The following is a 24316-nucleotide window of genomic DNA, read 5'->3' on the forward strand; positions in this document are numbered from 1 at the left end:
AAATAGCCTGCTCCAGGGCTCTCACCTCCTAAAACAAGCCACTCACTACCTGCCCTCAGAAGAAAGAAATGCAATGCTAACTGTAATCAGAGAAAAAGCATGTGTGCATCAACCAAGTGAACCTGACAAATCTGGCTTTGCAAATTTGGCCTATTGGCTAATCACGAGACATTGCTCATGCTCGCATGCCTAAATATGCAGGGTCAAAACCAAAAACCGCAAAACAATCGCCCTGCGGGAATTAGTTCATGCTATACAGCACTATCCAGGGGCGCCACGAGGAGGCTTCCTATTGCCCCCATACAACCGGGGGGCCGCAGGGGTCCCAGGCACTCTCACCGCCTGGAACCCACACAGCGGCACCCCGGAGGTGGAGGCCAGGGGGTGCAGGCGATCTCCCCAGCGTGGCCAGCGCCGGGAAGAGCCGCCCGCACACACCTCCCAGGATTAAAAACAGGCACTTACCTCAACGTCCATTGCGTTCTGCTATATGCGCATAACCTGGGCGCGACACATAAGGGGCGGACAGGCGCAAATAGCCTGCTCCAGGGCTCTCACCTCCTAAAACAAGCCACTCACTACCTGCCCTCAGAAGAAAGAAATGCAATGCTAACTGTAATCAGAGAAAAAGCATGTGTGCATCAACCAAGTGAACCTGACAAATCTGGCTTTGCAAATTTGGCCTATTGGCTAATCACGAGACATTGCTCATGCAAATAAGCATTTGCTTTCGCATGCCTAAATATGCAGGGTCAAAACCAAAAACCGCAAAACAATCGCCCTGCGGGAATTAGTTCATGCTATACAGCACTATCCAGGGGCGCCACGAGGAGGCTTCCCATTGCCCCCATACAACCGGGGGGCCGCGGGGGTCCCAGGCAATTGTATGTATGGGGGCAATGGGATAGCCAATAGGCCAAATTTGCAAAGCCGGATTTGTCAGGTTCACTTGGTTGATGCACACATGCTTTTTCTCTGATTATAGTTAGCTTAGAGATGCATTAGCCATGCGGATTTTCAAGCGGATGCAGCCGGCGACTCCACCCAGTGTGCACTGGGCCTCTGAGGTGCAAGAAGGGGATGGGGAACAGCTTAGTAATGATTACCACTATTCAAAGTATCTATAGAAGGGATTATTATAAGCACAGGACCAATAGAGAGCTAATACTGTAGTTGGAGGGCCCCGATGCGGTCGCTACCTCTGCAACCCCTATTGCTACGCCCCTGGCTGCGGGCTGAACTGATCATTCTGCCACAGAAACCTTGCCGCTACATTGAAATTATTCCAGCTGTAATGACCATTGAGAAATGGCAATTTAAAAATTCATGACTCATCAGCTCGCCCTAAAACAAGATCAGTTCCTGAAGCCCCGCCCACCCCTTGGCGAGGTTGCCCGAAGCCTTCCTGAATCAGCCCACAGCCTAATAGAGCATACATGTCTGTAATGGGCACACACATTTTAGCTATGGCAAAGAACAAAATGAATAGGCCATAGGCACACTGTGCTAACTAGAGGTTCTTGATGCGTCTCCTAATCTAGAGACATGGAGGGATAACTGCATATTACAGGTGCCCTTTAAAACAAGATGCCTGCCTTCAGAATTCCTGATTAAAGTGGACCTGAACTCAAAACTTCCTATCTGCTCTAAACGATAAGCAACAGCATAATAACCTTTAAAGAAAGACGTTTCTTTGTTACAGCCTACAGAACTCGTGCAATAAATCTGCTGTGTCAAACTTCCTGGTTTGATGGAAGCAGACATAGGGTTAACAGCTTGTGTTTACAAATTAGCTGCTTTGCTGAGGTTGCAGAGATTCCTGACACAGTTGAGCGATCAAATTACAATTGTGATTACTTGCAAATAGACCAGCAGGGCTGCCAGGCAGCTGGTATTGATTAAAAGGAAATTAATATGGCAGCCTCCGTATACCTCTTACTTCAGCTCCCCTTTAATTAAAGGGTTGATGTGCAAACTTGGTGCCAACGGCAGCACTCATTTAGCAGGGCAGCTGACTGTATTGTATGATCCAGAGTTGTCCACTAGAGGGAGAATCTGCAAATCAGTAAATAAAGAGATACAAGTAAAAACAATCTCCAGATTAGGGATGGCAAAACTCAGAACTCGAAGAAGCATGTGATCAGTTTGATCAGCTGATAGATTTCTTAAGGATGGCCGCTAACAATCCAATTTCTCTTGAAAAATCGTTAGAGAGATCAGATAATTCTGATTGGAAGTGAAATATCGTAATGCATCACTCACTACCAGGGGTGTGGAGTTGGTACAAAAATCATCTGACTCTTCAGTTTATTAAAATACTGACTCAAGGTACCCAAAATGGCTCTGACTCCTCAACTCAAACTTCTTAAAGGGAAGGTTCAAGCAAAATAAAAAAAAAATGAGTTTCACTTACCTGGGGCTTCCACCAGCCCCATGCAGCCATCCTGTGCCCTCGTAGTCACTCACTGCTGCTCCAGTGCCCCGCTGGCAGCTTGCCGACCTCGGAGGTCAGCGGGCCGCATTGCGTACATTTTTACGCATTCCCGCTAGTACAGGAACATTAACACATACATTTTTACGCATTACTTGTTCAATGCGTAAAAATTTACGCATAGAACCAGTAATGCGTAAAAATGTATGTGTTAATGTTCCTGTACTAGCTGAGAAAACAAATCGCATGCTCCTCCGTTGAGTTCTCCTACACATTGCCATCCCTACTCAAGATGTCTTTGAGGAAAACGTTACATAAATACTGTATATTCTGGCGTATAAGACTTTTTAAGCCAGTAAAATCTTTTCAAAAGTTGGGGGTCGTCTTATACATCGGGTGACGTCTTATAGGGCAGGTGCTGAAACTTCCGAGCCGGACTGAAGAATCTGCGGTTGTCGCATATGGTGGGGGGAGCACAAGAACATCTGCGGCCGCATCCCTGCCGTATGCAGCGACTGTATGAAAGCAGCAAAAGTAGTGCTGTACAAGTAGTCTTGGAGACAGGGATAGCTGACCAATCCAAGCAGGCTTTGTATACAACAACCAGCCAATCACTGGTAAGGTACATTGCTTGCCGTAATAGGCTGGTTGTTGTATACTGGGTACCACACACAGTACAGCACCAGCATCTGTACCTGTTTATACAGTAAAGCACCAGTACAAACAGTACAATATAAAAATGTCCAACAGTCAAGAGGGGTAGTCTTATACGGCGAGTACATCACAAAATGTAAATTTTAACTGGAAAAGTTGGGGGTCGTTTTATATGCCGGAATATACGGTAAGCTGAAATTATCTTAATAATCTTTCTCATGCAATACTTTATTATACTTCATATCAAGTTTGACAAACCTACCACAAGCTAGTTTTTCTTTCTTTTTCTTTTTTTTTAGTACTAATTAAATTTATTTATACCATACAAAATGGTTGTGTTGATTGTTGGGTAGACAAGTCCACCCTTGCCACCCATGTTTTATTTGATTTTAAGATTGATACTGATTTTATTCTGCTGGTGCCTCTGTACCTTCCTGTACAAGCTAGAGAAAGATCACATTTTTATTTATAGTATTTGATACCTTCTTGTATAAAAACTTTTTAATACATTTTTTTGTGAATAATAAAATAGGTACTGTAGAGCATTCTGACCTCAGAGCTGACAGTTGGGCTGTTTGGAAAGCTGCAGACTTTCCTGCTATTTTAATCCATTGTACCTGATCCAGCACTGCTGTTTGAGGTAGAGAGGTGCACCTACTGTCTTTTCTGAAGTGGAATAAGGTTAGGCCTGGAACCCACTAGCAGTAGTGGGTTGTGATTTGAAAAGCTCTTGCTAACGTAATGCTATGGGTGTGATCCCACGTGAGTGATATGAATCTATAAAAAATCCCCCATAGTATTACATGAGCAAGAGCTTTTTCAAATAACTAGCGCTTAGAAAAGGCTGCTAGTGGGTTTGAGCCCTTAGAACCTCTTCTGGATATATTTTTGCTGTGTTCTCTCATCTCTGCTGAGTGACTAATTTAGACACTTCCTGACGTCACTCAGGGAGCGAATTCTTTGACCCAGAAATTAATAAATACAATGTATTTATTCATAAAAGTGTAATACTTTTTCAAGCGCTTTTCGATTTCCTTATATCTTCACCCCCCCCCCCCTCCCCAGCACTCTAGTATAACAATTGATACGGCACAGCAAAACCTGCCTAGGACAACCACAGTGTCAGAGATGCAAGAAGGGGGATGGGGAACAGTGTTTTAATGTTTAATACTATTCAAAGCATCTATAGAAGTAATTATTACCAGCACGGGAACAATAAAGAGCTCATACTGTGGTTAAAGATGGGCCCCTCTGGCCCAAGGACCCTGATGTGGTCGTAACCTCTGCACCTCCTATTGCTACGCCACTGGCTCAAGCTGATCATATACAGTACATGGTTATACAATAGCACATCTACTATAATGGGTGACTACAATTATAATAATGCTTGCCAACGATAGTTAACAAGGGAGGGAGGGTGCAATAAAACAGACTAAGGGCCAGCGCACACCAAAAATCGCTAGCATAATCGCAAACACTAAACGTTTTTAGAACCAATTTTTTCTAAGTGATTCCAGGCATGTGCCTAGCGATTTTCTAGCTATGCCTAGCGATTTTTGGAGCGTTTTGGTGAAGAGATTTTTTTATTTTTTTTGTACAGTTTGAGCTGGAAGTGAACAGTTTGGGCTAAAAAACGCTTGGAAAATCGCTCTGTTATAGGGTTCTTTAGAACGAATTTCCACTTTCCTATACCGCATCGTCTCAGAAAGGCTGCAGGACCCGTGTTTGGGGAAAAAAAAAATCACATCACTCTGGTGTGATCCATCCCATACAAATACATTAGTAGAGCGTTTTTAAAAGCGCTCAGAAGTCCTCTTGGTGTGCACCAGCCCTCACCACCAACTTTCTGAGTGGGAAAATGGGATTATATACAAACCGCTCGACCATCCTAATTGGGCCAACATTTATAAACAACCCTCACATACGTACCAATCCACCTCACAGGCAGATCAGGCCCTGGTAGCAACAGCCAGGCAGCAAATCTTCCACAACAACAGCTAACCTGTGAATAAGGCTCGGATTAACACTGGCAATTAGTGGCAAACAGATCTGTGAAAATGGATCTGGACACCGGTCGATCAGATCCGTTTTCACTCCGTTTGCTATCCGCTGCTTCCGTTCCATTTCCCTTATATCCCCCCCCCCCATCAGTAAAGTGTGTTTTGCCCCCTTTAGAACTGTCTGTTTCTTAAAGGGACCCTAAGCAGAAACCTACAATAAAAAAATTCACTTACTTGGGGCTTCCTCCAGCCCACCGTAGGCTGCGAGGTCCTCCAGCGTCCTCCTGGCTCCTCTCCATGTTCCGCCGACAACTCCCACTACCGGCGACACCCGGTCTGGGTTTCGGGCCGACTCTTCCTGGATCTTGACGCTCGGCGTCATCACGGTGGCCAGCGTGACAGTCCTGCGCATGCACAGTTTTCTAACTCTAAACCGTGCATGCGCAGGACTGTCACGTGATGCCGCGTAGCAGCTGGCGTGATGATGCCAAGCGTCAAGATCCAGGAAGAGTTGGCCCGTAACGGGAACCCTACGGTGGGCTGGAGGAAGCCACAGGTAAGTGACATTTTTTAATGCTCAGGGTCCCTTTAAGTAGTGTGAAGAAACGTTCCGTTCTCTCATTGCCCCCAATCATGGGTGTGGCAATCACCCCTGCGACCCCTGCCAGGGCCCAGAGACTTTGGGGGCCCCTCCACCTACCTCTCCCAAACCACAAGTGCAGCCAGTTAGCAAAGAAACCTCCCCATTCACTCACAAAAAACAGTGTGCAGGAGCGTGTGTAAGTTTATCCTGCTTCCAGATGCTGCCTCACAGCAGAACACTCTCTGCTGCCATTTGCCGGCTCCCAGTCCTGTGGGGTTCTGGGATTAAGGGGGCCCCATGCTATCATTTTTGCAGGGGGCCCTATTAAGTCTAGTTACACCCCTGCCCCCAATGCAGGGCTTCAGCTTCCGTTTCCGTTCCGCTAGGCTCAGAGGTCTGGAAAAATTGCTGCAGAATCAGATTTGCGGTCCATTCAGCAGATTGTGCGGAACGGATCCGTTTGAATGGACGTATGTGATTGTATTATTGGATCTGTTTACATCCATTAGGATCCGCACATGGACCATTTTTTCCCACCAGTGTGAACCAGGCCTAAAGAAAAACAGAGCAGCACCCAAAAGGAAAATTTCAGCTCACACCCCAAATTCAATTTAGTAAAAATTGCTGCAATTCCAATGGGTGGGGGCTTGGGGTCACTCCATACTACCTCTCAGCCCCGACATTCATCTTGACAGGACATGGTTTGTCCTGATTTCTCCCCAACAGATAGGCCTAGTGCACACCAGAGCGGTTCGGTCGCGTTTTCCGATCCGATTGCAGATGTGGAAATGCTAGGGTAATGTATTTCAATGGGCAGGTGCACACCAGAGCGGGAGGCGTTTTGCTGAAACGCATACTCCCGGGCTGCTGCAGATTTTGGATTGCGGAGGCATTTCTGCCTCCAATGTAAAGTATAGGAAAACTGCAAACCGCTCTGAAAAACGGCAGATCAGAGCGGTTTTTCAGGTGTTTTTGTTACAGTAGCTGTTCAGTAACAGCTTTACTGTAACAATATATGAAATCTACTACACCAAAAGTGCATCCCAAAACCACAAAATGCTAGCTGAAACGCTACAGAAAAATAAGAAAAAGCGTTTCAAAATTTGCTAGCATTTTGCGGATCTGCTAGCGGTTTTTGGTGTGCACCGGGCCTTACACAACCTAGAATATTCTGAATGAAAATCAGTTGAATCGCTGTCCTGCTAGATATATATATATATATATATAGATAGATAGATAGAGAGAGAGAGAGAGAGAGAGAGACCCTGAAACTGAGCCCAAGCACATCCTTTGGAAGAAAAATCAATATAAAACCTGTCTTATTTTTGGGGAAACACAGTGTGATGTTGAAACCAGGATAAATAGGGTAAAAATTGGCATCCTGAATAATCTGTGACATTTTACTACAGTATATGTCATTACAGTTTCTCATATCAAAGAAAATACGGTGTGACTGGTTAGGACTGTATATTATTATTATTATTGATTATAACACCAACATATTCTATGGCACTGTACAAATTAAGAAAAACAAACAAGGGGTATATAATGATAAAGACAATGATATACATCAAATAAGGACACTGGTACAAAAACAGAACTGGTGATTACAATGACAGATGTAACATGATGATGAATACAATGTATAGCAGTGCAAGCTATGAGGGAGGTAGGAGAGCTGAAGTGTTTCATTTGAATGAAATGAATCAGAGTAAACTGTTGGATGCTGTGCGGTCATTCCAAATCGGGAAGGGGAGGGGGGGGGGGGGGGGGGAGTGCATCCTCAAAAGTTTGCCTCAGGCAGCAAAAAGTCCAGGACCAGCCCTGTGCACAGGATGAGATTTTCTGGCAGATTTACTGTCAGATCGATTATTATTTTCAACATATCAGATTTCAATTGATTTTCAATAGAAATGAACAGAAAAATCGATCAGAAGTCAGCTTGGACATGTTGGAAAAATCGATCTGGCAGTAAATCGGCTAGAAAATCTCATCATGTGTACCAGGCATAAAGGATCTTACAAACTGTTAACACCTTCCCTGCTGTCTCGTGTAATCAGGTATGTTACTGTACATATGTACAGTGCACTACCCACAGTAATCTTAATCTCTGTAATCAAGTTTGCTATATTTTAAGACACTCACACCAAATATTCTGAAAGCCACAGGCATTTATTTTGTATTTCTTGGGCTGCTGCTCACAGAAAGTATCTGGCTGTGGCTTGCTTGCTGCTGTTGTGACTGTTACCTCATATTATGCTGCCTTTGTGACTCTGGCAGTCATCTGACAGGGTTGGGTCTGGTTGGTGGTTCGTCCCTGAATAACCCCGTGGATTGTCGGTCTTCTGCAATAATGACATCATGACTGGATTTGGCATTATTATGTGGTGTGCTGTGGTGTGATTGGAACAGAAATCACCTCAGAAACAGGAAGTTCCCTTCCTGGCTGACATCACTGCACTGAGGTGAGGCAAAATTTGGATGTCGAAAACTCAGAGTTTTTGCTGTTATCTGTCCACAGATGAGAAAAAGCCCTCACAGGGCATGAGTTTCTTATCGTAGAGTACATTTTTGATTTTTTTTTATCTATTTGGAGCAGAGCAGGATCATCCACAAGGCTGCCTTGGCAGATGCATGGGGCCTAGTGGGTGTCAAGGGTTCCTCACTGCCACTTTCTTTGACCCCACTCCCACCTCAGCCTTCCAGAAAGGCTGATACCGTTCCTTGGGCCCTGTTTTGTCTTAGTCCTCTGATTTGGAGCAAGGGAATGTGCAGAAAGGCAGCCATATAATTTCCCACTAGTAGTCTCGCCTTTGACAAATCTGCACCTCAAAACTTTTGAAGCCAGAGCTTTCTGTCATGCTGCCCCTACCCTGTGGAACTCCCTACCACACCCTCTAAAGACAGCTCCATCCCTGGAGCTATTCAAATCCAGACTGAAAAGCCACCAGTTTAGACTGGCATGTAAGGACTTATAGAGTTCTTCCTCTGTACCACAATTTACCAATCAACCAGTTATTGGTCTGAGCCATGCTTATGCGCTTTGAGTCCTACAGGAGAAAAGAGCATTACAAATGTTATTTGTTGTTGTTGTTGCCCTGGGTATTTTTAGAATCCAGAATTGTTAAAGCTACTGGAAGGTATGCGAGAGATCCAGAATGGCGAATAATTTCGGCCAAGCAACGTTCAAGCTGGCTCAGTTCCCCTACTCACCCTGCCCATTCTGTGCTACTCCATCGGGCTCAAGTCACATTCTGCATTTTGTAAAGGAGAAAACAGCTGATTTTACTGAACGGTTTGTTAAAGAGACTCTGTAACAACATTTTAAGCCTTCTTTCTTCTATCCTATAAGTTCCTATACCTGTTCTAATGTGGTCTGCCTTACTGCAGCCTTTCCTAGTTGCACAGTGGCTGTATTATCTCTGTCATATAATCTAATCTTCTTTCTTCTGACGGCTTTGTCGGGCTCAGGCACTCAGGCAAGAATGAGCTGCTCTGCTTCTTATAGGCAGAAGCTATACACACCCTCTCCACACCCCCTGCAGGCTCTGTATGAGTCACAGACTGAGCTCCTCTCAGCCTATCACATGCCATGTCTTTTGTTTGTAAACACTGCCTAAAACTGGCAATTACAAGCCAGGATTGCAGCAGGGAGTGGCAGAAACAGCACAGAAGGGCCCAGGAGAACATCATGAATAGAATGGTATGCTTTTTATCGTTAAAATTTTAGAGTACAGATTCTCTTTAAATCTCAATTCACTACCGACTTGTGAGGTCATTACCTCAATAAATGTTAATTCACAAAGATGAGAGCATGTAGTAAAACAAGTGAGATGTTCGGTATTTTACCTCCAGCCATTAGGTAAACTGGACAGGTAGAGGAGACAGCCAATAGGATGTGCCACCCCGTTCTACTCCTCACTCTATTTGTGCTGATATACTGCTGGACGATACATCAGAGAGTTAAAAAAAAAAAAAAGGATGCAGGAGCCAGTACATTCATCAAAGTTTCACCTGTATCCTTTTCATTTCAATTCAATTCACTTTATTGTCATTGTGTAACACAACGAAATTACTTTTCATGACAACCCCACGGTGCATATAGGGAACATAGTGATAGTAACAAGGAAGAGAAGAAATTATACAAGTATGCCAGGTATTACAGATGTTTAAACAATTTGTACACAGTGTTAATTATTTCAGAGAGGATTCAGAGTTCAAGTTTATGGCGGATGGGAAAAAGCTGTTTTTCAGTCTGTTTGTGTGTGTGCGGATTGATCTAAAACGTTTACGTGATGGAAGGAGCTCAAACAAGGCATTTCCAGGGTGAGTGTTGTCCTTGATAATGTTTTTGGCCCTTCTCATACTGCGAGTATTATACAAAAGTTCCAGTGATGGTAGTTTAGTGCCAATAATGGCTTCTGCTGTTCTAACAACTCGCTGCAGGGCTTCTCGAGTAGCCTTGGTGCAGCTGTTGTACATGTGCACATCTATAGACTGATATAGAGAGGAGGCCCACTAGTGGCATGCATGCAGATCTAAAGGGACGCAGGTGATGCCTTTTACTGTTTTACAATGTCACAAGCAGTTCTTGCAAAGGAAGGCACATGGTTTAGGCAGACCACATGAAGAATCACCACAAGTCAGACGTGGGAAAGCATCACTGTGGCAGAACACCGCTTGCTGCTGAGACCTACTGCACAGCTGGTTAGTCTTCTACTTTTACTGAGCAGGTCGTGGTGAATTGAAGCCTTGTTTTACAGTAAATGACCAAAATATTACCACATGTGTGAAAATCTTAGTGAATCGCCAAATGCTGTATTTTACTGATCTATTATTTTTTACCGAAGAATTGAGCCCATTGTGTGCCTCTCTTTTGGCCCTCCTTATTCTTCCATAGCATTAGCAACTGAACCCAGCCCCCAGCTGTGGCAAGTGGGATCCAGATCCCTGCAGACAACAGTAAAGTTGGCCACACACCACACAATTAAAAGATCCAATTTTTCACCAATTTGATAATTTTGATCGGTTGTCCCCAAAAAATTGAGAGCTTTTCTTTGTTTCTGATTGATAAATCAAATCAAATTTCCTGTTTTTCTGGAAATTGGACATTGTTGGAAATTTAAGACCAACTTTATCAAGAGTTGTATGGTGTGTGTGTGATGGATTGTCAATTACTTGATGTACAGTTCCAATCAATTTTTTTTTCTGAGCTTTCAATTAATCTATTTAAGATTGGGGAAAAATTGAACATAGGTACGTGGTACAATGTTCAAATTTTTGAATTGTTACAGTCAGAAAAATTGATTGCTATTCTTGAATAGTGATGTGGCGAACTTTTCCCAGCTAACAGGCCATGGGGAATGACCTCTGGGTCATTTCCGCATTCATCATATTACGGACTACTAGCCCTTAGCCCGTTTAAAAACGGGCTCTAGGTCTGTGCTGAAACGCCCCCTCTCCACCCCTCGCTCCCCTGTGACCACCGCGCACAGTAAGCGCACATGCGCGCACATGCACACACCCACTGCGCACGTACACGCCTGCCCGGTGGTCCCCTGGCCCGTCCTGCTCCCTGTCCAAAGGGTGTCCTTGCGGCACAAGCGCAGTAGCGCAAACGCAGGGGCATGCACACACATGGACACGGGACGCAGAGACACAGGGGTTTATTTTATAGCGGATTATTGCACAGACTCTTTCCTGGCGGCCGCGCATTCTTGATTTCGCACCTGCAGCCGGGAGCACTCTGCGTATGACTTCACGCAGAACACTGCCGGCTGCTGCCGCGCGATCAAGGACGTGTAGCCGCTGGGAAAGCTTTTGTGCGGTAATCAGTAATATGACAAATGCGGAAATGAGCCCCAGGTCATGGCCAGTTCGCTGCAAACAGTTTGGGCCATCTCTATTCTTGAATTGAACAGATAATTAAAAAAATTGTATGGTGTGGCTCGGCTCCCACTTGCGCCGGATCACGTGTGGCCAATGGGAGCAGACAGTGTAGTGACCGCTCCAATGGTCTGCTGTGGCCCGGGCAGATGCATTACCACCATAGGCTATATGGGGAACGCATCCGCCGGCCCGGGATTATCGCAGACTGCACACAAGTGAGGCCCCTTACCGCAACGGATTCCATGGATCAATTGCAGGCTGACAAGTGTGAACAACTCCCATATATTACATAGGAGCCATACACTGTCTGTTTCGCAATGAGTGGAGAACAGGCAAAAAATGTCCGTTCTCAGCTCAGGTGGGAACACAGCCTAATGCCTGGTACACACCAAGCAATTTCCCGTCAGATAGACGGGTCTCAAATAGAGACTTTCCGACGGGTCAGATTTGATCGCCTATCGTTTTTGTCTGATCAATTTTGTATAGAAGTGTAGCGCACTAATAGGTACAGCTGTGATAGGCCTGGAACCCACTAGGAGCGATTTTCTGAGCGCTTTGCGATTGCTAATGTAATGCTATGGGGGTGATCCCACTTGAGCGATGTGATTTAAAAAAAAAACCCTTATAGCATTGCATTAGCAAAAGCTTTTCCCATTACTAGCGCTTAGAAAAGGCTGCTAGTGGGTTTGAGCCCTTAGGCCCCATTTCCACTTGTTGTCCCCATTTCCCTTGCGAGACACGAGGCCGGCACAGCTGTGACTTGTCTCACAGCTGAATCCCTCTAGCCACGCTATGCACGGCTATGGGATTGGGATGGTGACACGCGCATTTATGCTGCAGGGCCTCAGATTTTTCCCCGGCCACGAATTCGGATGCTCTGCATAGACTTCTATAGACTGCCAAATTGCATCCGAATTTGTGGCCGAAGAATCGGCCCGTTTTCGCACAAATGGAAACCTATCCTTATATGGATCCTGCTCTTGTTTAACTCTGGTGACACCCACAACCTCCAGTTATACATATAAGGGCAGGTTCACATGGACGCTTGGCAGTGTCTACTGCCAAGCGTTCGGGACCCGTCAGCTAAACGCTCCCATTCAAATGAATGGGAGCGTTTAGCATCGCGTGGAAACTTGTGCAAACTTAGCATTCCGATCCCGATTTAACGCATTGTTTAAGCTGGCCTTAGAAGCTGCATGTGGCTTCTGGAGTCGCTTAGCCACCGCGTCTTCATGCCCTCTTGCGGGGATGACAAACGCCAATCATGACGGGAAGCCGACGATCGTCGTACCGCCGACCCCCAAACGAGACATTACAGGACGACTTGGCTTCCGGCCGCCCCAATGCTGACAGACATCCGTGTGAAACAGCCCTTGACCAGCAGTATAATGCTAAGCAATTTTATTGGATCCGGAGAACAATTAATAAGGATACAATTAACAATTTACTTTCAAGCAATGTGTTCTAACAGATACTGTAGGTCATAGCATCTGAACAGTCATGGCAACAATGGAATACCAACAGTTGTTTGCAAAGGAATGCAATAGAGAATGACACCTCCAAAGTCTCTGGAAACAGTTTGGCCCAAATAAGCACCAGAAAATCCAGAGATGTCAAATCCCCAAATCACAGTAGATTATTAAAGGACACATCCAAGCTCATTGAAAAAAAAATCACTTACCTGGGGCTTCCTCCAGCCCCTGCCAGCCGTCATGTGCCCTCGCTGCAGCTCCGCTCACCGCCAGTGGCCTGGGGTCCCCTCCGGCCCAGGATGTCCACTGCACCTGCGCGAGCGGTTCTCAGAGTGGCACTGACATCATCCGGACTGTACTGCGCAGGTGCAGTAGTTCTGCTTCTGTGCAGTACAGTCCGGATGATGTCAGCGCAACCAGTGAGCCGCATGCTGGAGCGCAGGAGAAGCCTACCCGGAAGCCAACCTGGCGAGGTCAGCATTTCCAGTGGAGGGGACTGTGAGCCACTGGAGCTGTGGCAAGGGCACAGGATGGATTCAGGGGGCTGGAGGAAGCCCCAGGTAAGTTCATTTTTTTTGTTTAAAGTGCTTGGACCTTCCTTTTAAGTGCACTCTAAATGACACATGTATACAGTCTGCTATAATCAAACTCAGATAAACATTTAAGCTAAATTCCCCTAACACTGGCCAGTGTTAATCTAAGAAGTAGGCCGGCAGTTGGAGCTCATATATAAAACAGTATTTGTAATCCACAAGGAGCTTCACTCAGGAGAGCAACAGCAGGAAGATGAGACAAGCTGAATTATTAGATATATATGAATGATCCTCTTCTGATAGGCTTAGACACCCCAGAGTGAATTGTTAGGGAAATATGACCATCTTTGTCTCTAGTCCTAACTGGAACTGCGTTGCATAAGACCCTGGGAGGCCTGACTATGTGAAAGGCACACTCTAACAGGAATCACTCACTCAAAGCTGGCTCTGTGAACCTGCAGGGCGGCAATGCAGGCAGATGATAAGACATACCAATAAGCTGGATTCACTATCAGCTGATTATTGTAGTAATAACACAGGTTGTTTACAGTTCCTTCAGATGAGGCAGGAAGAAACAGAATCATGTATAGTGGCCTGTAAACACTCCTGTTCAGCTAGGATGCAGTCACATGTCACTGGAGAAAGAGATTTCACCTCACAGACAGTACAGCTCTTCAGATCTCCATCAAGCTTTTTTCTTTCTCTTTCCAGACAGTTCTCCTCTGCTCCCAGCTGAACTCTCCCCTTCTGGAACACTCCTTCCTCTCAGAGCTAAGGCTCAGACTTTCTCTCATGGGCTACAAAATCTCCACAGTATAAAATCTGCTCTCCTATTGGTGAAAGGAATTCGCCACCTAGATGTAAGAGGGAAAAAACTGCAAACAGCAATCTATGCAAACTGTTTAGCAATTAACTGTTTCAGAGCTGATTTCATAGAACCACAAATCCCAGATAGGATTACACAGAGAGTATACTTTGTACAGGTACTGAATAGCCATGTTGGCAGGATGGCTACAGAAGTGATCTATTCAACCGTATGACGGGAAATTGCATGGTGTGTATCAGGCATAATTGCGCGTGTGTACATACCTTTATGTTGCAGATCAATATACTATGCCTGGGAGAACTTGCTTATCTTTGTTAGCACAGCAGGAGGTGGAGAAACGCCTTCTGGCAGGTTATTTAAATACGCTATTTACACACTGTTATTTAAACACACTTTTCAGGGGCAGATTAAACATATAGACGTGACCTGCTGAAAAGAATTATAATCTATGAACAAACGTGCTTGAAAACAAATACCCGAAACAACTCTGAGGACTATGATGCTTCAGAAATGTTGTCTTTAACCTATATATGGTCACGTTTAGCCAGTCTATAAATTGCTGCTCTCTGGTGAAGTGGGTGACTGAGCAGTGGTGACAAACACTAGAAGCCCAGTTATTGGGGAGTGCCAGCTCACAGGTATTACCGTACACATATAACTGTGCTTTAACTACCTTTTCCTCTGATGAGAAATCTCTGTGATGTGCGAGAAACCTGAAATTAGCTCACAAATTGTACTGCTTAGTATATAGCAGGCTAACATACAGTAATAGTATACTTGCCTCAGCACATGGCACAGACACAACACAGATCATCTAGAAGAGGAGAGGCAGCACTCAAATATGCTACGTAGAAAAAAGATAAATACAGAAAAAAAATTGAGTTTTACTGCAAATGTGGTGGATGCGGTGGGCTCAGCCGATTGCCAAGAGATTTCATGCTGAAAACGATCAGGAATCGGCCTGTGGTGTATGGGCAGCTGACAAATGTCTCTCTCTAATTAGATTCGATCAAAGAGAGATTTGTCTCTTGGTCGTATTTGTCCATCATCGCTAGATGTATGGCTACCTTAAGACTCCTACCTGGTGGTGCCTAACCTTAACCCCCTTGGTGGTGCCTAACCTTAACCCCCCCCCCCCTGGTAGTTCCTAACCTTACCCCCCTACCCCGGTGGTGCCTAACCTTACCCCCCGCTGGTGTCTAACCTTAACCCCCAGCTGGTGCATAGCCTTAACCTTACCCCCCTCCGGTGGTGCTTAACCTTAACCTCCCACCCAGTGGTGCCTAACCTTAATCCCCCAGGTGGTGCCTAACCTTAGCCCCCCCTTCTGGTGCCCAACCCTACCCCCCTCGGGGGTGCCTAACCTTAACACCCCCCCCCCCCCGGTGGTGTCTAACCTTACCTCCTCCCGGTGGTGCCTAACCTTAACCCCTCAGTGGCGTCTAACCTTAACCCGCCCGGTGGTGCCTATCCTTAACCCCCCCCCCCCCCCCCCCGGTGGTGCCTAACCCTAATCCCCCCAGGTGGTGCCTAACCTTAGCCCTACCGATGGTGCCTAACCTTACCCCTCTCCGGTGGTGCCTAACATTAACCCCCCCTGGTGGTGCCTAATCTTAACCCCCCATTGGTGCCTGACCTTAATCTCCCCCAGTTGTGCCTAACCTTACCTTCCCAGTTGTGCCTAACCTTACCCCCCTCCGGTGGTGCCGAACCTTAACCCCCCTCCGGTGGTGCCTAACCTTAACCTCCCCAGGTGGTGCCTAACCTTAACCCCCCCTGGTGGTGCCTAACCTTAATCCCCCCTGGTGGTGCCTAACCTTAATCCCCCCTGGTGGTGCCTAAACTTAACCCCCTTGGTGGTGCCTAAACTTAATCCCCTCAGGTGGAGACTAACCTTAACCCCCCCGGTGGTGCCTAACTTTGTTACCCCTCTGGTGGTGCCTAATCTTAATGCCCCTGGTGGTGCCAACCTTAACCCCCCAGGTGGTGCCTAACCTTAATCCCCCCAGGTGGTGCCTAACTTTAATCCCCCCAGGTGGTGCCTAACCTTAACCCCCCCCCTGGTGATACCTAAACTTAACCCCCCCTGGTGATGCCTAACCTTAACCCCCCCTGGTGGTGCCTAACCTTAATCCCCCCTGGTGGTGCCTAACCTTAACCCCCTCGGTGGTGCCTAACCTTAACCCCCTCGGTGGTGTTTAAACTTAATCCCTCCCAGGTGGTGCCTAATTTTACCCCCCCCCCCCCCGGTGGTGCCTTACCTTAATTCCCCCCTGGTGGTGCCTAACCTTAACACCCCCCCCGATGGTGCCTAACTTTACCCCCTCCCCCGGTGATGCCTAACCTTAATCACCCATTTTATTTAATATAACTTAGTATATGATTGTTTATGTAGAGTAAAAAAAAATTGAGTGAAAATATAAAAGTAAATTAAAAGTTTGTTGAAAAACAATACCTTGTAACATAAGTGAGAATCGCGGAAGCTGCTTGTTATGGTGCAAAAAAGTGAACTGCAAACGAGAAAGCATAGGGAACAGTTGTAGAAACAATTGTACAGTTTTAGAAAAGGGATTATTTGTTACATGATGGGTTATTGTAATCAATAAAGTTGGTATGGAAATGAAAGATAACAAGTGATAGTTTTATACCGTCGGCCCCAATAAAGAAAAGATTTGCATTGATGTGAATGGGGCGCCCTTTTTTAATAGGCGCCATTATTACGTTCTACCCTTGATAAGGAATGAAATATACATTTGTAGCAATGTTCAATAAAAGCAGAGTTTCACTTTAAATCCAGCAGCCTGTTGTAACTCCCTAGCAGCGAAAGCGTCACAGCTTGTATGACTACGTGAGCTGCCCCCTCCCAGAAGCAAAACTCTGCGGTACTTCCTGTTAGACTGGTTGCATGACATGGGGCCTCTCTGTGGCGATGAGCTCACATTCCCTTGAAAGGAAGTGATTTTTTTTTTCAATGGGTGTTCAGTCCTGGACTCCTGCCAAACAGGTGATTTCTCCACAGGAAGCGGTGTAGGTGGAGGGGGACCCTGTGTTACCATTTTATCGGAGTCACACACTTTCAGCTGCACGGTGGTGTGCGTCTGCTGTACAGATTGCTGAATCGGGGTGGGCACAGCGACTTTCATTCGTCGTGAATCACGTGAGAGCGCTGTGAGTGACGGAAGCGTGGGGATTTTCTTCCACCCACAGAGACACTTTCAAAACAATCACTCACAGACCGTCTCTCTGGCAAACAGACCTGCAGGTTATAACCAAAGAGGTAAGACCTATTCTCTGTTCATTGTGATTTGCCCAAAAAAACAAAAACAGGCTTTCAAGTGTTTGTTTATGGTTTTTAATAGAATTAATATAGGTTTATGAAAACAAAAGTTTGAGGACATTCTGAGAAGTGAGGATATTTGACATGAAGGTAGTACAGCCGGGGAGGTATTTTGCCAGCACATCGCTGTGTTCCTGTCCAGTAATCCTAACACAAGAATGCTACCCAGACAGGGGGGTAACTACAAATTATGTCCCTCTTTAACTTGCCTACCCCTGGTGACCCTCACAGTCTGGGGGCACATCTTGCAAGGCTCAAAAAAAGTGTGGCCATTCATGAGTCACATACCCATAACAAGTATAGCCACAAAAACACCTGATCTGAAGGATGGACTCCTTTATCAGAGGGAGTGAAGTAATAGTCAGGGCCCCCTTACAGCTCTGGGGCCCCCCTGCAGTTGCAGGGACTGCTCCCCTCTACTTACGCCCACCCAGAGTAGAGATTTTGTTTCTGCCAGAGAGAAAAGCTGCGTGCGAACGGCTCGGTGCCACTGCGCAGGCACGGGCCATATTTTGCGTCTGCTCAGTGCGCAGTGGTGTAGCTAAGGAGCTGTGGACCCCGATGCAAGTTTTACAATGCCCCCCCCAAAGCTCTATATACATAACAATTGATATGGTGCACCAGAACCTGCCAATGGCAACTACAGTGTCAGAGATGCAAGAAGGGGGTGGGGAACAGCTTGGTAATGATTACCACTATTCAAAGTATCTATAGAAGTGATTATTATGAGCACAGGACCAATAGAAAGCGAATACTGCAGTTGAGGGAGGGCCCTTCAGGGTCTCTCTGGCCCCAATGCGGTGGCAACCTCTGCAACCCCTATTGCTATGCCCGTCAGTGCAGCCGTGCTTGTACACAGAGGGAAGCACGCTGCAAACAATATTCATCATTATTTGTCAATATTTGTCGGATATTGTGAAAAGCTTCCCAGCTCAGGAACTGAGTAGGGTAGGGAGACTGGGGAAGCCTCAGGACCATCCAGAGTCTTTAATCTACTGAGGTTCATATCTAACCTTTTTTTTTAATCCTGATTACAGGTCCACTTTAACCCCCCCCCCCCCTTGCCCCATGATAACCCCCAGGGGGGCCCATCTCCTAGGGTCATATATGTGGCCAATCTGATTCACCATGACACAGTGGCCACCATGACTCCCCCTCCCCCTATCCTTAAAGGGGAACTTCAGCCAAAACATAAATCCTGTCATTAACTTACATTAGTTATGTTAATTAACCAGTTCAGCCTTCAGTCGTTTTCACTTTATGCATCCGAGCAATGTTCACCTCCCATTCATTAGCCTATAACTTTATCACTACTTATCACAATGAACTGATCTATATCTTGTTTTTTCCGCCACCAATTAGGCTTTCTTTGGGGCGTACATTTTGCTAAGAGCTACCTTACTGTAAATGCATTAACAGTAAGAATAAGAAAAAAAATGAAAAAAATGCATTATTTGTCAGTTTTCGGCCATTATAGTTTTAAAATAAAACATGCCTCCATAATTAAAACCCACGTATTGTATTTGCCCATTTCAAGAAGAGTAGGAGGCGCCCGTAGACTTATATCAATGATAAGTGTTATAAAACCAATAAAACTAATAAATAAAAAAAAATAAGGGTTCTCTTGTTCCTACCTTATAGTAGTGAAAACCACACGCAAGGTAGTAATAAATACTTCTTAACTTTTATTGAGGCACAAATGACAACGCGTTTCTCGGCAACAGCCGCTTCCTCAGGTCTATAGGTGTGCCTTTGAATACAAACAGCAAGATAGACACATAACACTCAGCACCAGTAATCATAGATGCATAAACAAATAAATAAATGAACAATATGACTTTTGCTATAGCTTATGCAATAAAAACCATAGGGTATAGTCCATAGGTCCCGATGGTGATATATAAACACCGGTGGCTACCCATAGGGTCAGTAAATATAATTAAAACATATAAACAAAAATACTAATGATCATAAAAAGTCTGCAATATTTACACATTCATATACATGTGTAAATATTGCAGACTTTTTATGATCATTTATTACTACCTTGCGTGTGGTTTTCACTACTATAAGGTAGGAACAAGAGAACCCTTATTTTTTTTTATTTATTAGTTTTATTGGTTTTATAACACTTATCATTGATATAAGTCTACGGGCGCCTCCTACTCTTCTTGAATCTTTGCTACCCCAGCTTAGGGGAGTGCACACTTGGAATTCATTCCAAAGGGGCCAACTTTTTACCAGGAGCTGCGACCTATACCATCCTCAGAAGCAAGGCCGAGTGAGGACGGTACTTCCTCACAGGCGAGAAAGGTGGTTGCTTTCTATAGCTTTCTATAGCAACCCAATTTTGTGAGTATATCACTGTTTCACGCACATATTCTGGTGTCTCATTGATAATACACCAGATCGGGCTCCCGGTCTCTGTGCCTTTTTTGTTTTTTTCACAAGAATCAGCTATTTGCCCATTTGTCACGGTTATTTCACCGTTTAAATTATTTCCCTATCGCAATGTATTACGACAATATTTTATTTGGAAATAAAAGAGCATTTTTTCCGTTTTGCATCCATCACTATTTACAAGCTTATAAAAAAAAAAAAGAGAGAGAAATATTTCATCTTTACATAGATGTTTAAAAAGTTTAGACCCTTAGGTAAATATTTATGTGTTTGTTTTTTTTATAGTAAGGTTTTTTTTTTTTTTTTATTAAACATTTTATGTGGGCATTTTTGGGAGGGTGGGATATAAATAGTGTTTTATTTGGGGAAATATTTGTGTATTGTAATGTTTTTTTTTAACTTTTACTTGTAGTTTTACTTTTTGGCCACAAGATGGCAATCTTGAGTTTGTTTACATGACGTCACTCTAAGCGTGCAATGTACGCTTAGAGGGACATAGCTTCAGAAAAAGCGTAGCTTCCGAGAGAAGCTGTCGCTTTTTCAGCGGGGGAGAGGAATTAGTGATCGGGCACCATAGCCCGATACTTTGATTACTGGGCTACCGAATCCGCGGCTGGGAGTGCGCGTGCACGATCGGCTGCGGGAGCGCGCAGACGCGCACGTAGCCTCCTGGACGTAGGTACTACGTCCTGGAGGCATAAATGGTTAAAATAGATAGGTAATATAATCTCTTACCCACTGTTTTAAAAGAACTGGCAAATGTTTGTGATTTCATGGGGCAGCCATCTTTTTCATGGGTGCAGCCATCTTTTTGGTTGAAAGGAGGTGACAGGGAGCATGAGACACAGTTCCAACTGTCCTGTGTCCTGATCACCCCTCCCAGCTGCTTGCGCTAGGCTTCAAATCTCAAATTCAAAATGAAAAAAAAAAATTGCACTAAAACTGCAGAACGAGAACAACAACACCAGAAATCCCATCATGCTTTGCACAGCATCAGGGGAAAAATGCCCAGGCAGTTTTCTTCTGTGCAGCCGAAAATGAGGCTTGGATAAGAAAAACAAAGTTCGGATACTGTGAAACTGCTAAAGAAACACCAAGCCTTTTCAGTGCTGCTGAGCAGATTTTTAGTCTGGAGGTTCACTTTAACATGTATTGCTCTCTATATTAGAGGTGTGTGTGGTGGGAAGGGGGATTAGAAGTTGTAGCCCTCAGTGCCCCAGTCCCCCCGGCAGCTGAAGTGATGAGCGCTACTTTCCCAGTAGTAATGAAATTGGCTAGTGACCGGCACACAGCGCTCTGCTGTCATAGTGAGCGACGAGTCAGCTCAGCATAACTGAAATCTACAACCTGGCAGCGATAACAGCTCCCAAACACAATGTAGATTTCAATTACTGGGCAGCATGATGATTGTAGTGGATAGAATTCTTGCCTTGCAGCGCTGGGTTCCTGGTTTAAATCCCAGCCAGGGCACTATCTGCACAGAGTTTTCCCCGTGTCTGTGTGGGTTTCCTCTGGGCACTCATCTGTCTGTTTTTGGGATGTGAGAGGAAAGCTAAGTTAATTGGCTTACCCCTAAATTGGCCCTAAACTATGCTACATACACTACACAATACATACCTAGACATGTAACTATGGTAGAGATTAGATTGTGAGCCCCTCTGAGCAACAGTAAAGTGACAAAACTATATACTCTGTACAGCGCTGCGGAAGATGTTGGTGCTATGTAAATAATAATAATAACTGACATCTGCAACAGGTTAACAAAGATAAGCGATACCATCTGGGTCTGAGGTTACAATTTCCAAATAGAAATTTTATCCTCCTCTATATCTTGATTTAAAGCAAACTTGCAAATAAATAATGGAATTATGGAAAGAATTGTATGTTTAGTAGTTATGGAAAACAGAAATTTCATGGCAGTGAACCCACGGTGAGAGGGATATGGCGGCTGCCATATTTATTTCCTGTTAAACAATACCAGTTGCCTGGCAGCCCTGCTGATCTATTTGGCTGCAGTAGTGTCTGAATTACACCAGAAACAAGCATGCAGCTAATCTTGTCAGTTCTGACAATAATGTCAGAAACACCTGATCTGCTGCATGCTTGTTCAGGGTCTATGGCTGAAAGTATTAGAGGCAGAAGATCAGCAGGACAGCCAGGCAACTGGTATTGCTTAAAAGGAAATAAATGTCACCCTCCATATAACTCTCCCCTTGGGTTCACTTGAAGTCTCAGGCTCAGTTCCCACTTGCAAGGGTCCGTTTGGCTTATCCAGATACAGGTTTTTGGGCTTCTCATTACTATTCAGGAGAGCTGCCGCTCTCCTTATCTGAGGCTTCTCATCCCCCCCCCCCCCCCCCCTCTAGTCCAGCATGTCCCTTGGCATCCTCTGAGCCCCCTCCGTTCTCCCGCTGGCAGCTGTGAAATTCCTACCACCAGTGCGCCAGTCACACCATCTGCACATGCGCAATCCTGGCTGTCAAAAGAAAGAATTACGCATGCGCAGATAGCTCCTGGCGACAGGATCGTGGAGTGCGGGTGGATGAGACCGCTCACGTGTAGTGGAGCTCCAGTGACAGGAATCTCAGAGCTGCCAGCGGGAGAGTGGAGGGGGACACCGAGGGACCTGCTGGACTAAGGGGGCTGGAAGAAGCCCCAGGAAATTTTAAATCCATTTTTTAAGTTGAGTACAGGTGCACTTTATGCACTTGGTTTTTAACCCTTGCAATGAGAAATACAAAGAATACAGTTTCTTAGTAAGATGTACATGTTATCTCACAAGTGTCACCATGCCACAACTCAGGTCAAGTACACGTTAAATGTTATTTGAGTTTGTGTTAGTTAGTCAAGAGGTTAAATAACCTTTCAGCAGAAGGCCCTCAGTATTTTCATTTGGTTTATCTAGCATATTGAATCATTTTTGATAGTATTCTTTGAAGATCTCAGTGATAGGGCAGCTATTTCAAGAAGCACTGTAGTGGCATATAGTACAATGCAGTAATGTTTTCAGGATACTCACTTTTACAGTAATTTTCCTGATTTCAGCATCAGAAACACTCCCTATATGATACCACTGTATAGTGAATGTAGCCCTGGCCTATGAACTCCCATTGCTAGGCCTCCTTGTTGCCGGAGGGATGCTTCCAGGGTTTGTTGGGCTGTCCGAACCAGCAACTGTGTTCTGATTTAACCCAGAAGAGGTTTGTGTGGTCCAATAGCAGACAGTTGGGAAGATCGCAGTCCACATCTGCTGTATTTGCACAGATCACTAGTCTAAAGGCCCATACACACGTCAGATTTTTCCGAACGACGGGTCGTTTGAACGTCCCGTCGTTCAGTCGTCCGCACGCCAAATCCAGCGTGTGTACAGACTGTCGTTCGGATCGCTCAAGACCAGTCTTATCACCCGAACGACAGTCTATACACGCCCGATTTGTTGTGCGGATGACTGAACGACAGGACGTTCAAACGACCCGTCGTTCGGAAAAATCCGACGTGTGTATGGGCCTGTATGTTGAAAAACCACATAGGAGTGTGAGGGACCTTGATAAATCATGTTTATGATCGAGTTTCCAATCACTTTTGTACAAAATTGATCATAAATCAGATTGGACAAGTCGGAAATTGATTTGATCTGTCAATATAAAGCTTCATACACACACTCAACAGTGGTCTTTTATGCAGCACAATTATCAAACAACTTTTGTTGAGAAACAAGTTGAACAACCCCCCCAAAAAAAGTTGCTTGCTATTGTTCAAACTGATAAGGCTGATAAGACGTCAATCCAAAGGTGCGTACACACACCTGATCCCTTCAAACGACGGACGTTCTGCCGACAGTTTCCCCGTGTGTACAGTCTGTGGACAGGCTGATAAAGCTGGTTTTGACCTATCCGCAGTTTAGACCAATCCGCTGGATCGGTCAAAACCAGCCTTATCAGCCTGCCGACAGACTGTACACACGGGGAAACTGTCGTCAGAACGGGCACAACCCGTTGTTTGAAGTGATCAGGCGTGTGTACGTGCCTCAACAGTTGGATTGACGTCTTATCAGTCATATCAGTTCTTTGAACAATAGCAAGCCACTGTTTTTTTGGTTGTTTAACTTGTTTCACAACAAAAGTTGTTTGATAATTGTGCTGCATAAAAGACCGCTGTTGAAAGGGTGTATGAGGTTCAACAGGGAAATGC

The 24316-nt window shown here is 45.1% G+C and overlaps 1 protein-coding gene across 2 annotated transcripts in view; it reads left to right on the forward strand.

Annotated features, from left to right (window-relative positions):
• Nucleotides 1–17275: 17275 nt before the first annotated feature.
• The window catches only part of IRAK2 (interleukin 1 receptor associated kinase 2), a 33122-nt gene continuing 26081 nt past the window's right edge, over nucleotides 17276–24316 (forward strand). For both annotated transcript variants that reach the window (XM_068252793.1, XM_068252795.1), the window contains exon 1: nucleotides 17276–17665. The gene's annotated coding sequence lies outside the window, so the exon portion shown is untranslated. The remainder of the gene's footprint in view (nucleotides 17666–24316) is intronic.

Source organism: Hyperolius riggenbachi, chromosome 9 (genome assembly GCF_040937935.1).
Source record: "Hyperolius riggenbachi isolate aHypRig1 chromosome 9, aHypRig1.pri, whole genome shotgun sequence".
Taxonomy (NCBI): Eukaryota; Metazoa; Chordata; class Amphibia; order Anura; family Hyperoliidae; genus Hyperolius; species Hyperolius riggenbachi.